The sequence below is a fragment of the Bufo gargarizans genome, chromosome 6 (genome assembly GCF_014858855.1).
Source record: "Bufo gargarizans isolate SCDJY-AF-19 chromosome 6, ASM1485885v1, whole genome shotgun sequence".
NCBI lineage: Eukaryota > Metazoa > Chordata > Amphibia > Anura > Bufonidae > Bufo > Bufo gargarizans.
Window position 1 is genome coordinate 273,053,036 of NC_058085.1, and position 12,308 is coordinate 273,065,343.

Sequence of the window (12,308 nt, forward strand, 5' to 3'; positions counted from 1 at the left end):
TCCAAGTCTAATTCTGTCACTAAACCCATACCTGTCACGCAGCGCCTAAATACTAGGCCTCAAATTTATATCCAGCTAAATCTGTCCCTAGTGCTGTAGCTGGGCGAGTTATTTAGTGTCCGTTCAAGCACATTTCTTGTTCTGGGTTGAAATACAATTCCCAATTTAGCAATTTCATAATTTAGTGGTTTCTGCTATATCAGAGCTATTTGAAATCTATCCCTAAAAGGGTATATAATATTCAAGGTGCACATTGGGTCATTCAGAATAACTTCACACACACCCGCTACTGTGTATTTCCAAGTCTAATTCTGGCACTAAACCCATACCTGTCACCCAGCGCCTAAATACTAGGCCTCAAATTTATATCCCGCTAAATCTGTCCTTAGTGCTGTAGCTGGGCGAGTTATTTAGTGTCCGTTCAAGCACATTTCTTGTTCTGGGTTGAAATACAATTCCCAATTTAGCAATTTCATAATTTAGTGGTTTCTGCTATATCAGAGCTATTTGAAATCTATCCCTAAAAGGGTATATAATATTCAAGGTGCACATTGGGTCATTCAGAATAACTTCACACACACCCGCTACTGTGTATTTCCAAGTCTAATTCTGGCACTAAACCCATACCTGTCACCCAGCGCCTAAATACTAGGCCTCAAATTTATATCCCGCTAAATCTCTCGTTACCGCTGTCCTTTTGTGGCTGGGAAAGTTATTTAGTGTCCGTCAAAGCACATTTCTTGTTCTGGGTTGAAATACAATTCCCAATTTAGCAATTTCATAATTTAGTGGTTTCTGCTATATCAGAGCTATTTGAAATCTATCCCTAAAAGGGTATATAATATTCAAGGTGCACATAGGGTCATTCAGAATAACTTCACACACACGCTTCTGTGCATTTCCAAGTCTAATTCTGTCACTAAATCCATACCGGTCACCCAGCTCCTAAATACTAGGCCTCAAATTTATATCCCGCTAAATCTCTCGTTACCGCTGTCCTGTTGTAGCTGGGAAAGTTATTTAGTGTCCGTCAAAGCACATTTTTTGTTCTGGGTTGAAGTACAATTCCCAATTTAGCAATTTCATAATTTAGTGGTTTCTGCTATATCAGAGCTATTTGAAATCTATCCCTAAAAGGGTATATAATATTCAAGGTGCACATAGGGTCATTCAGAATAACTTCACACACACCCGCTACTGTGTATTTCCAAGTCTAATTCTGTCACTAAACCCATACCTGTCACCCAGCGCCTAAATACTAGGCCTCAAATTTATATCCTGCTAAATCTCTCGTTACCGCTGTCCTGTTGTAGCTGGGAAAGTTATTTAGTGTCCGTCAAAGCACATTTTTTGTTCTGGGTTGAAGTACAATTCCCAATTTAGCAATTTCATAATTTAGTGGTTCCTGCTATATCAGAGCTATTTGAAATCTATCCCAAAAAGGGTATATAATATTCAAGGTGCACATAGGGTCATTCAGAATAACTTCACACACACGCTTCTGTGCATTTCCAAGTCTAATTCTGTCACTAAATCCATACCGGTCACCAAGCGCCTAAATACTAGGCCTCAAATTTATATCCCGCTAAATCTCTCGTTACCGCTGTCCTGTTGTAGCTGGGAAAGTTATTTAGTGTCCGTCAAAGCACATTTTTTGTTCTGGGTTGAAGTACAATTCCCAATTTAGCAATTTCATAATTTAGTGGTTTCTGCTATATCAGAGCTATTTGAAATCTATCCCTAAAAGGGTATATAATATTCAAGGTGCACATTGGGTCATTCAGAATAACTTCACACACACCCGCTACTGTGTATTTCCAAGTCTAATTCTGTCACTAAACCCATACCTGTCACCCAGCGCCTAAATACTAGGCCTCAAATTTATATCCCGCTAAATCTCTCGTTACCGCTGTACTGTTGTTGCTGGGCAAGATATTTAGTGTCCGTCAAAGCACATTTTTTGTTCTGGGTTGAAATACAATTCCCAATTTAGCAATTTCATAATTTAGTGGTTTCTGCTATATCAGAGCTATTTGAAATCTATCCCTAAAAGGGTATATAATATTCAAGGTGCACATAGGGTCATTCAGAATAACTTCACACACACGCTTCTGTGCATTTCCAAGTCTAATTCTGTCACTAAATCCATACCGGTCACCCAGCGCCTAAATACTAGGCCTCAAATTTATATCCCGCTGAATTTGAATACAATACATTGGGCCAAATAATATATTTGTTGTTGTGGTGAACCATAACAATGAGAAAAACATCTAGTAAGGGACGCGGACGTGGACATGGTCGTGGTGGTGTTAGTGGACCCTCTGGTGCTGGGAGAGGACGTGGCCGTTCTGCCACATCCACACGTCCTAGTGTACCAACTACCTCAGGTCCCAGTAGCCGCCAGAATTTACAGCGATATATGGTGGGGCCCAATGCCGTTCTAAGGATGGTAAGGCCTGAGCAGGTACAGGCATTAGTCAATTGGGTGGCCGACAGTGGATCCAGCACGTTCACATTATCTCCCACCCAGTCTTCTGCAGAAAGCGCACAGATGGCGCCTAAAAACCAACCCCATCAGTCTGTCACATCACCCCCATGCATACCAGGGAAACTGTCTCAGCCTCAAGTTATGCAGCAGTCTCTTATGCTGTTTGAAGACTCCGCTGGCAGGGTTTCCCAAGGGCATCCACCTAGCCCTTCCCCAGCGGTGAAAGACATAGAATGCACTGACGCACAACCACTTATGTTTCCTGATGATGAGGACATGGGAATACCACCTCAGCATGTCTCTGATGATGACGAAACACAGGTGCCAACTGCTGCGTCTTTCTGCAGTGTGCAGACTGAACAGGAGGTCAGGGATCAAGACTGGGTGGAAGACGATGCAGGGGACGATGAGGTCCTAGACCCCACATGGAATGAAGGTCGTGCCACTGACTTTCACAGTTCGGAGGAAGAGGCAGTGGTGAGACCGAGCCAACAGCGTAGCAAAAGAGGGAGCAGTGGGCAAAAGCAGAACACCCGCCGCCAAGAGACTCCGCCTGCTACTGACCGCCGCCATCTGGGACCGAGCACCCCAAAGGCAGCTTCAAGGAGTTCCCTGGCATGGCACTTCTTCAAACAATGTGCTGACGACAAGACCCGAGTGGTTTGCACGCTGTGCCATCAGAGCCTGAAGCGAGGCATTAACGTTCTGAACCTGAGCACAACCTGCATGACCAGGCACCTGCATGCAAAGCATGAACTGCAGTGGAGTAAACACCTTAAAACCAAGGAAGTCACTCAGGCTCCCCCTGCTACCTCTTCTGCTGCTGCCGCCTCGGCCTATTCTGCTGCTGCCGCCTCGGCCTCTTCCTCCGCCTCTGGAGGAACGTTGGCACCTGCCGCCCAGCAAACAGGGGATGTACCACCACCACCACCACCACCACCTCCGTCACCAAGCGTCTCAACCATGTCACACGCCAGCGTTCAGCTCTCCATCTCACAAACATTTGATAGAAAGCGTAAATTCCCACCTAGCCACCCTCGATCCCTGGCCCTGAATGCCAGCATTTCTAAACTACTGGCCTATGAAATGCTGTCATTTAGGCTGGTGGACACAGACAGCTTCAAACAGCTCATGTCGCTTGCTGTCCCACAGTATGTTGTTCCCAGCCGGCACTACTTCTCCAAGAGAGCCGTGCCTTCCCTGCACAACCAAGTATCCGATAAAATCAAGTGTGCACTGCGCAACGCCATCTGTAGCAAGGTCCACCTAACCACAGATACGTGGACCAGTAAGCACGGCCAGGGACGCTATATCTCCCTAACTGCACACTGGGTAAATGTAGTGGCAGCTGGGCCCCAGGCGGAGAGCTGTTTGGCGCACGTCCTTCCGCCGCCAAGGATCGCAGGGCAACATTCTTTGCCTCCTGTTGCCACCTCCTCCTTCTCGGCTTCCTCCTCCTCTTCTTCCACCTGCTCATCCAGTCAGCCACACACCTTCACCACCAACTTCAGCACAGCCCGGGGTAAACGTCAGCAGGCCATTCTGAAACTCATATGTTTGGGGGACAGGCCCCACACCGCACAGGAGTTGTGGCGGGGTATAGAACAACAGACCGACGAGTGGTTGCTGCCGGTGAGCCTCAAGCCCGGCCTGGTGGTGTGTGATAATGGGCGAAATCTCGTTGCAGCTCTGGGACTAGCCAATTTGACGCACATCCCTTGCTTGGCGCATGTGCTGAATTTGGTGGTGCAGAAGTTCATTCACAACTACCCCGACATGTCAGAGCTGCTGCATAAAGTGCGGGCCGTCTGTTCGCGCTTCCGGCGTTCACATCCTGCTGCTGCTCGCCTGTCTGCGCTACAGCGTAACTTCGGCCTTCCCGCTCACCGCCTCATATGCGACGTGCCCACCAGGTGGAACTCCACCTTGCACATGCTGGACAGACTGTGCGAGCAGCAGCAGGCCATAGTGGAGTTTCAGCTGCAGCACGCACGGGTCAGTCGCACTACAGAACAGCACCACTTCACCACCAATGACTGGGCCTCCATGCGAGACCTGTGTGCCCTGTTGCGCTGTTTCGAGTACTCCACCAACATGGCCAGTGGCGATCACACCGTTATCAGCGTTACAATACCACTTCTATGTCTCCTTGAGAAAACACTTAGGGCGATGATGGAAGAGGAGGTGGCCCAGGAGGAGGAGGAGGAGGAAGAGGGGTCATTTTTAGCACTTTCAGGCCAGTCTCTTCGAAGTGACTCAGAGGGAGGTTTTTGGCAACAGCAGAGGCCAGGTACAAATGTGGCCAGCCAGGGCCCACTACTGGAGGACGAGGAGGACGAGGATGAGGAGGAGGTGGAGGAGGATGAGGATGAAGCATGGTCACAGCGGGGTGGCACCCAACGCAGCTCGGGTCCATCACTGGTGCGTGGCTGGGGGGAAAGGCAGGACGATGACGATACGCCTCCCACAGAGGACAGCTTGTCCTTACCCCTGGGCAGCCTGGCACACATGAGCGACTACATGCTGCAGTGCCTGCGCAACGACAGCAGAGTTGCCCACATTTTAACCTGTGCGGACTACTGGGTTGCCACCCTGCTGGATCCACGCTACAAAGACAATGTGCCCACCTTACTTCCTGCACTGGAGCGTGATAGGAAGATGCGCGAGTACAAGCGCACGTTGGTAGACGCGCTACTGAGAGCATTCCCAAATGTCACAGGGGAACAAGTGGAAGCCCAAGGCCAAGGCAGAGGAGGAGCAAGAGGTCGCCAAGGCAGCTGTGTCACGGCCAGCTCCTCTGAGGGCAGGGTTAGCATGGCAGAGATGTGGAAAACTTTTGTCAACACGCCACAGCTAACTGCACCACCACCTGATACGCAACGTGTTAGCAGGAGGCAACATTTCACTAACATGGTGGAACAGTACGTGTGCACACCCCTCCACGTACTGACTGATGGTTCGGCCCCATTCAACTTCTGGGTCTCTAAATTGTCCACGTGGCCAGAGCTAGCCTTTTATGCCTTGGAGGTGCTGGCCTGCCCGGCAGCCAGCGTTTTGTCTGAACGTGTATTCAGCACGGCAGGGGGCGTCATTACAGACAAACGCAGCCGCCTGTCTACAGCCAATGTGGACAAGCTGACGTTCATAAAAATGAACCAGGCATGGATCCCACAGGACCTGTCCGTCCCTTGTCCAGATTAGACATTAACTACCTCCCCATAACCATATATTATTGGACTCCAGGGCACTTCCTCATTCAATCCTATTTTTATTTTCATTTTACCATTATATTGCGAGGCTACCCAAAGTTGAATGAACCTCTCCTCTGCCTGTGTGCTAGGCCTAAATATATGCCAATGGACTGTTGCAGTGGTGGCTGACGTGAAGCCTCATTCTCTGCTATGACATGCAGACTGATTCTCTGCTGACATGAAGACAGATTCTCTGTTACGGGACCTCCCTCCTCTGCCTGGGTGCTGGGCCTAAATATATGCCAATGGACTGTTGCAGTGGTGGCTGACATGAAGCCTGATTCTCTGCTATGACATGCAGACTAATTCTCTGCTGACATGAAGCCAGATTGTCTGTTACGGGACCTCTCTCCTCTGCCTGGGTGCTGGGCCTAAATTTATGACAATGGACTGTTGCAGTGGTGGCTGACGTGAAGCCTGATTCTCTGCTATGACATGCAGACTGATTCTCTGCTGACATGAAGCCAGATTGTCTGTTACGGGACCTCTCTGCTCTGCCTGTGTGCTAGGCCTAAATATATGCCAATGGACTGTTGCAGTGGTGGGTGACGTGAAGCCTCATTCTCTGCTATGACATGCAGACTGATTCTCTGCTGACATGAAGCCAGATTCTCTGTTACTGGACCTCTCTCCTCTGCCTGTGTGTGTGCTGGGCCTAAATATATGCCAATGGACTGTTGCAGTGGTGGCTGACGTGAAGCCTCATTCTCTGCTATGACATGCAGACTGATTCTCTGCTGTCATGAAGCCAGATTGTCTGTTACGGGACCTCTCTGCTCTGCCTGTGTGCTAGGCCTAAATATATGCCAATGGACTGTTGCAGTGGTGGGTGACGTGAAGCCTGATTCTCTGCTATGATATGAAGACTGATTCTCTGCTGACATGAAGCCAGATTGTCTGTTACGGGACCTTTCTCCTCTGCCTGGGTTCTGGGCCTAAATTTATGAAAATTGACTCTTACAGTGGTGGGTGACGTGAAGCCTGATTCTCTGCTATGATATGAAGACTGATTCTCTGCTGACATGAAGCCAGATTCTCTGTTACGGGACCTCCCTCCTCTGCCTGGGTGCTGGGCCTGAATATATGCCAATGGACTGTTGCAGTGGTGGGTGACGTGAAGCCTGATTCTCTGCTATGACATGCAGACTAATTCTCTGCTGACATGAAGACAGATTCTCTGTTACGGGACCTCTCTCCTCTGCCTGTGTGTGTGCTGGGCCTAAATATATGCCAATGGACTGTTGCAGTGGTGGCTGACGTGAAGCCTCATTCTCTGCTATGACATGCAGACTAATTCTCTGCTGACATGAAGACAGATTCTCTGTTACGGGACCTCTCTCCTCTGCCTGTGTGTGTGCTGGGCCTAAATATATGCCAATGGACTGTTGCAGTGGTGGCTGACGTGAAGCCTGATTCTCTGCTATGACATGCAGACTAATTCTCTGCTGACATGAAGACAGATTCTCTGTTACGGGACCTCCCTCCTCTGCCTGGGTGCTGGGCCTGAATATATGCCAATGGACTGTTGCAGTGGTGGGTGACGTGAAGCCTGATTCTCTGCTATGACATGCAGACTAATTCTCTGCTGACATGAAGACAGATTCTCTGTTACGGGACCTCCCTCCTCTGCCTGGGTGCTGGGCCTAAATATATGCCAATGGACTGTTGCAGTGGTGGCTGACGTGAAGCCTCATTCTCTGCTATGACATGCAGACTGATTCTCTGCTGACATGAAGCCAGATCGTCTGTTACGGGACCTCTCTGCTCTGCCTGTGTGCTAGGCCTAAATATATGCCAATGGACTGTTGCAGTGGTGGGTGACGTGAAGCCTGATTCTCTGCTATGACATGCAGACTGATTCTCTGCTGACATGAAGCCAGATTCTCTGTTACGGGACCTCTCTCCTCTGCCTGTGTGTGTGCTGGGCCTAAATATATGCCAATGGACTGTTGCAGTGGTGGCTGACGTGAAGCCTCATTCTCTGCTATGACATGCAGACTAATTCTCTGCTGACATGAAGACAGATTCTCTGTTACGGGACCTCTCTCCTCTGCCTGGGTGCCGGGGCCTAAATATCTGAGAATGGACTGTTCCAGTGGTGGGTGACGGGAAGCCAGATTCTCTGCTATGGAACCTCTCTCCAATTGATTTTGGTTAATTTTTATTTATTTAATTTTTATTTTAATTCATTTCCCTATCCACATTTGTTTGCAGGGGATTTACCTACATGTTGCTGCCTTTTGCAGCCCTCTAGCTCTTTCCTGGGCTGTTTTACAGCCTTTTTAGTGCCGAAAAGTTCGGGTCCCCATTGACTTCAATGGGGTTCGGGTTCGGGACGAAGTTCGGATCGGGTTCGGATCCCGAACCCGAACATTTCCGGGATGTTCGGCCGAACTTCTCGAACCCGAACATCCAGGTGTTCGCTCAACTCTAACCCTAAGGTATTCGCTGATGGGCATAGTGAGTTCATAGAACTTTTTATTTTTTGTCACAAGTTAGCGGAAAATGATGATGATTTTATTATTTTTTTTTTTTCTTACAAAGTCTCATATTCCACTAACTTGCGACAAAAAATAAAAAATTCTAGGAACTCACCATGCCCCTCACAGAATACCTTGGGGTGTCTTCTTTCCAAAATGGGGTCACTTGTGGGGTAGTTATACTGCCCTGGCAATTTAGGGGCCCAAATGTGTGAGAAGTACCTTGCAATCAAAATGTGTAAGAAATGACCGGTGAAATCCGAAAGGTGCACTTTGGAATATGTGCCCCTTTGCCCACCTTGGCAGCAAAAAAGTGTCACACATGTGGTATCGCCGTACTCAGGAGAAGTTGGGGAATGTGTTTTGGGGTGTCATTTTACATATACCCATGCTGGGTGAGAGAAATATCTTGGCAAACGACAACTTTTCCCATTTTTTAATACAAAGTTGGCATTTGACCAAGATATTTTTCTCACCCAGCATGGGTATATGTAAAATGACACCCCAAAACACATTCCCCAACTTCTCCTGAGTACGGCGATACCACATGTGTGACACTTTTTTGCTGCCAAGGTGGGCAAAGGGGCACATATTCCAAAGTGCACCTTTCGGATTTTGCAGGGCATTTTTTACACATTTTGATTGCAAGGTACTTCTCACACATTTGGGCCCCTAAATTGCCAGGGCAGTATAACTACGCCACAAGTGACCCCATTTTGGAAAGAAGACACCCCAAGGTATTCCGTGAGGGGCATGGCGAGTTCCTAGAATTTTTTATTTTTTGTCACAATTTAGCAGAAAATGATGATTTTTTTTTTTTTCTCTTTTTTCCTTACAAAGTCTCATATTCCACTAACTTGCGACAAAAAATAAAAAATTCTAGGAACTCGCCATGCCCCTCACGGAATACCTTGGGGTGTCTTCTTTCCAAAATGGGGTCACTTGTGGCGTAGTTATACTGCCCTGGCAATTTAGGGGCCCATATGTGTGAGAAGTACTTTGCAATCAAAATCTGTAAAAAATGACCGGTGAAATCCGAAAGGTGCACTTTGGCATATGCGCCCCTTTGCCCACCTTGGCATCAAAAAAGTGTCACACATCTGGTATCGCCGTACTCAGGAGAAGTTGGGAAATGTGTTTTGGGGTGTCATTTTACATATACCCATGCTGGGTGAGAAAAATATCTTGGTCAAATGCCAACTTTGTACAAAAAAATGGGAAAAGTTGTCGTTTGCCAAGATATTTCTCTCACCCAGCATGGGTATATGTAAAATGACACCCCAAAACACATTCCCCAACTTCTCCTGAGTACGGCGATACCAGATGTGTCACACTTTTTTGCAGCCAAGGTGGGCAAAGGGGCACATATTCCAAAGTGCACCTTTCGGATTTTGCAGGGCATTTTTTACACATTTTGATTGCAAGGTACTTCTCACACATTTGGGCCCCTAAATTGCCAGGGCAGTATAACTACGCCACAAGTGACCCCATTTTGGAAAGAAGACACCCCAAGGTATTCCGTGAGGGGCATGGCGAGTTCCTAGAATTTTTTATTTTTTGTCGCAAGTTAGTGGAATATGAGACTTTGTAAGGAAAAAAGAGAAAAAAAAAAAATCATCATTTTCTGCTAACTTGTGACAAAAAATAAAAAATTCTAGGAACTCGCCGTGCCCCTCACGGAATACCTTAGGGTGTCTTCTTTCCAAAATGGGGTCACTTGTGGCGTAGTTATACTGCCCTGGCAATTTAGGGGCCCATATGTGTGAGAAGTACCTTGCAATCAAAATGTGTAAAAAATGCCCTGCAAAATCCGAAAGGTGCACTTTGGAATATGTGCCCCTTTGCCCACCTTGGCAGCAAAAAAGTGTGACACATCTGGTATCGCCGTACTCAGGAGAAGTTGGGGAATGTGTTTTGGGGTGTCATTTTACATATACCCATGCTGGGTGAGAGAAATATCTTGGCAAACGACAACTTTTCCAATTTTTTTGTACAAAGTTGGCATTTGACCAAGATATTTTTCTCACCCAGCATGGGTATATGTAAAATAACACCCCAAAACACATTCCCCAACTTCTCCTGAGTACGGCGATACCAGATGTGTCACACTTTTTTGCAGCCTAGATGCGCAAAGGGGCCCAAATTCCTTTTAGGAGGGCATTTTTAGACATTTGGATCCCAGACTTCTTCTCACGCTTTAGGGCCCCTAAAAAGCCAGGGCAGTATAAATACCCCACATGTGACCCCACTTTGGAAAGAAGACACCCCAAGGTATCCAATGAGGGGCCTGGCAAGTTCAAAGAATTTTTTTTTTTTCGCATAAGTTAGCGGAAATTGATTTTTTTTTGTTTTTTCTCACAAAGTCTCACTTTCCGCTAACTTAGGACAAAAATTTCAATCTTTCATGGACTCAATATGCCCCTCAGCAAATACCTTGGGGTGTCTTCTTTCCAAAATGGGGTCAGTTGTGGGGTGTTTGTACTGCCCTGGCATTTGAGGGTCTCCGCAATCATTACATGTATGGCCAGCATTAGGAGTTTCTGCTATTCTCCTTATATTGAGCATACAGGTAATGAGTTTTTTTTTTCCGTTCAGCCTCTGGGCTGAAAGAAAAAAATGAACGGCACAGATTTCTTCATTCGCATCGATCAATGTGGATGAAAAAATCTCTGCCAAAAAAAAAAAATGGAGGGGAAAGGCGTCTGCCAGGACATAGGAGCTCCGCCCTACATCCATACCCACTTAGCTCGTATGCCCTGGCAAACCAGATTTCTCCATTCGCATCAATCGATGTGGATGAATAAATCATTGCCGGGATATTTTTTTTTATATATATATATATACATACAAAGTGCTTGCCAAAGCATAGGAACGCCGCCTCCTCCTCAGCTCGTATGCCTCGGCAAACGTATCTGTCACTGCAGAGTAGAAATCTCGTCTTGCAGCGCCGCATACACCGACTTGCGTGTAATCTGACAGCAGCGCAATGCTTCTGTCAGAATGCACATCGGTGCTGCAGCTAGTAGATCGGTTGGTCCACCTGGAAGGTAAAAAGACAAAAAAAAAAAAAAAAGAAAAAAACAGGCCACAACGCAATAATTTTATTAACTTTGGAACAGAACATGTAACTTTAACTTTTGGAACTAAACATTAACCTGTTTGCTTACCTGTTTTTTTTTTTGTTTTTTGTTTTGTTTTTTTACCTTTATAGAACAAACCTCTCCTTCCCCATGGGTCAATGTGCAAAGCGCAAATCGCCCAAAGATGTGGCGAAGTGCGTTATGCACTTTGTCCCATGTGAAAGGAGACGTTTGCAGCAGCAGTGAGTGAATGGGCCCTAATAGCCCTGTGTGCCTGTCCTGGTGAGATGATCCCTATGCTAATAGTGTACCTGTGAGTGGTACTTCCGGAAACACTCTCCAAAGCATAGGGCAGGGTGGTCCGGACAGTCAGGACAGAAATAACGGGTGTCACGCCTTATTCCACTCCTGCTACAGACACGACATCTTTTTCGGGGTGACGGTTGGGTTGAGGTACCAGGAACGACATTGGGGAAATGTCGCTCGTGTAGACGGCTAACTACACTGGTGGTTGGGGCCACGGAACCTCCTGGATACAGGAGGTTCTCAATGATCTCTTCCTGAAATTTGAGGAAGGATCCAGTTCTCCCAGCCTTACTGTAGAGAACAAAACTATTGTACAGAGCCAATTGAATTAAATATACAGACACCTTCTTATACCAGCGTCTGGTGCGTCGGGAAACTAAATACGGAGACAACATCTGGTCATTGAAGTCGACCCCTCCCATGTGGAGGTTATAGTCGTGGACTGAGAGGGGCTTTTCAATGACACGGGTTGCTCGCTCAATTTGTATTGTCGTGTCTGCGTGAATGGAGGAGAGCATGTAAACGTCACGCTTGTCTCTCCATTTCACCGCGAGCAGTTCTTCGTTACACAGTGCGGCCCTCTGCCCCCTTGCAAGACGGGTGGTAACGAGCCGTTGGGGGAAGCCCGCGCGACTAGTTCGCGCGGTACCACAGGCGCCAATCCGTTCTAGAAACAAATGCCTAAAGAGGGCCACACTTGTGT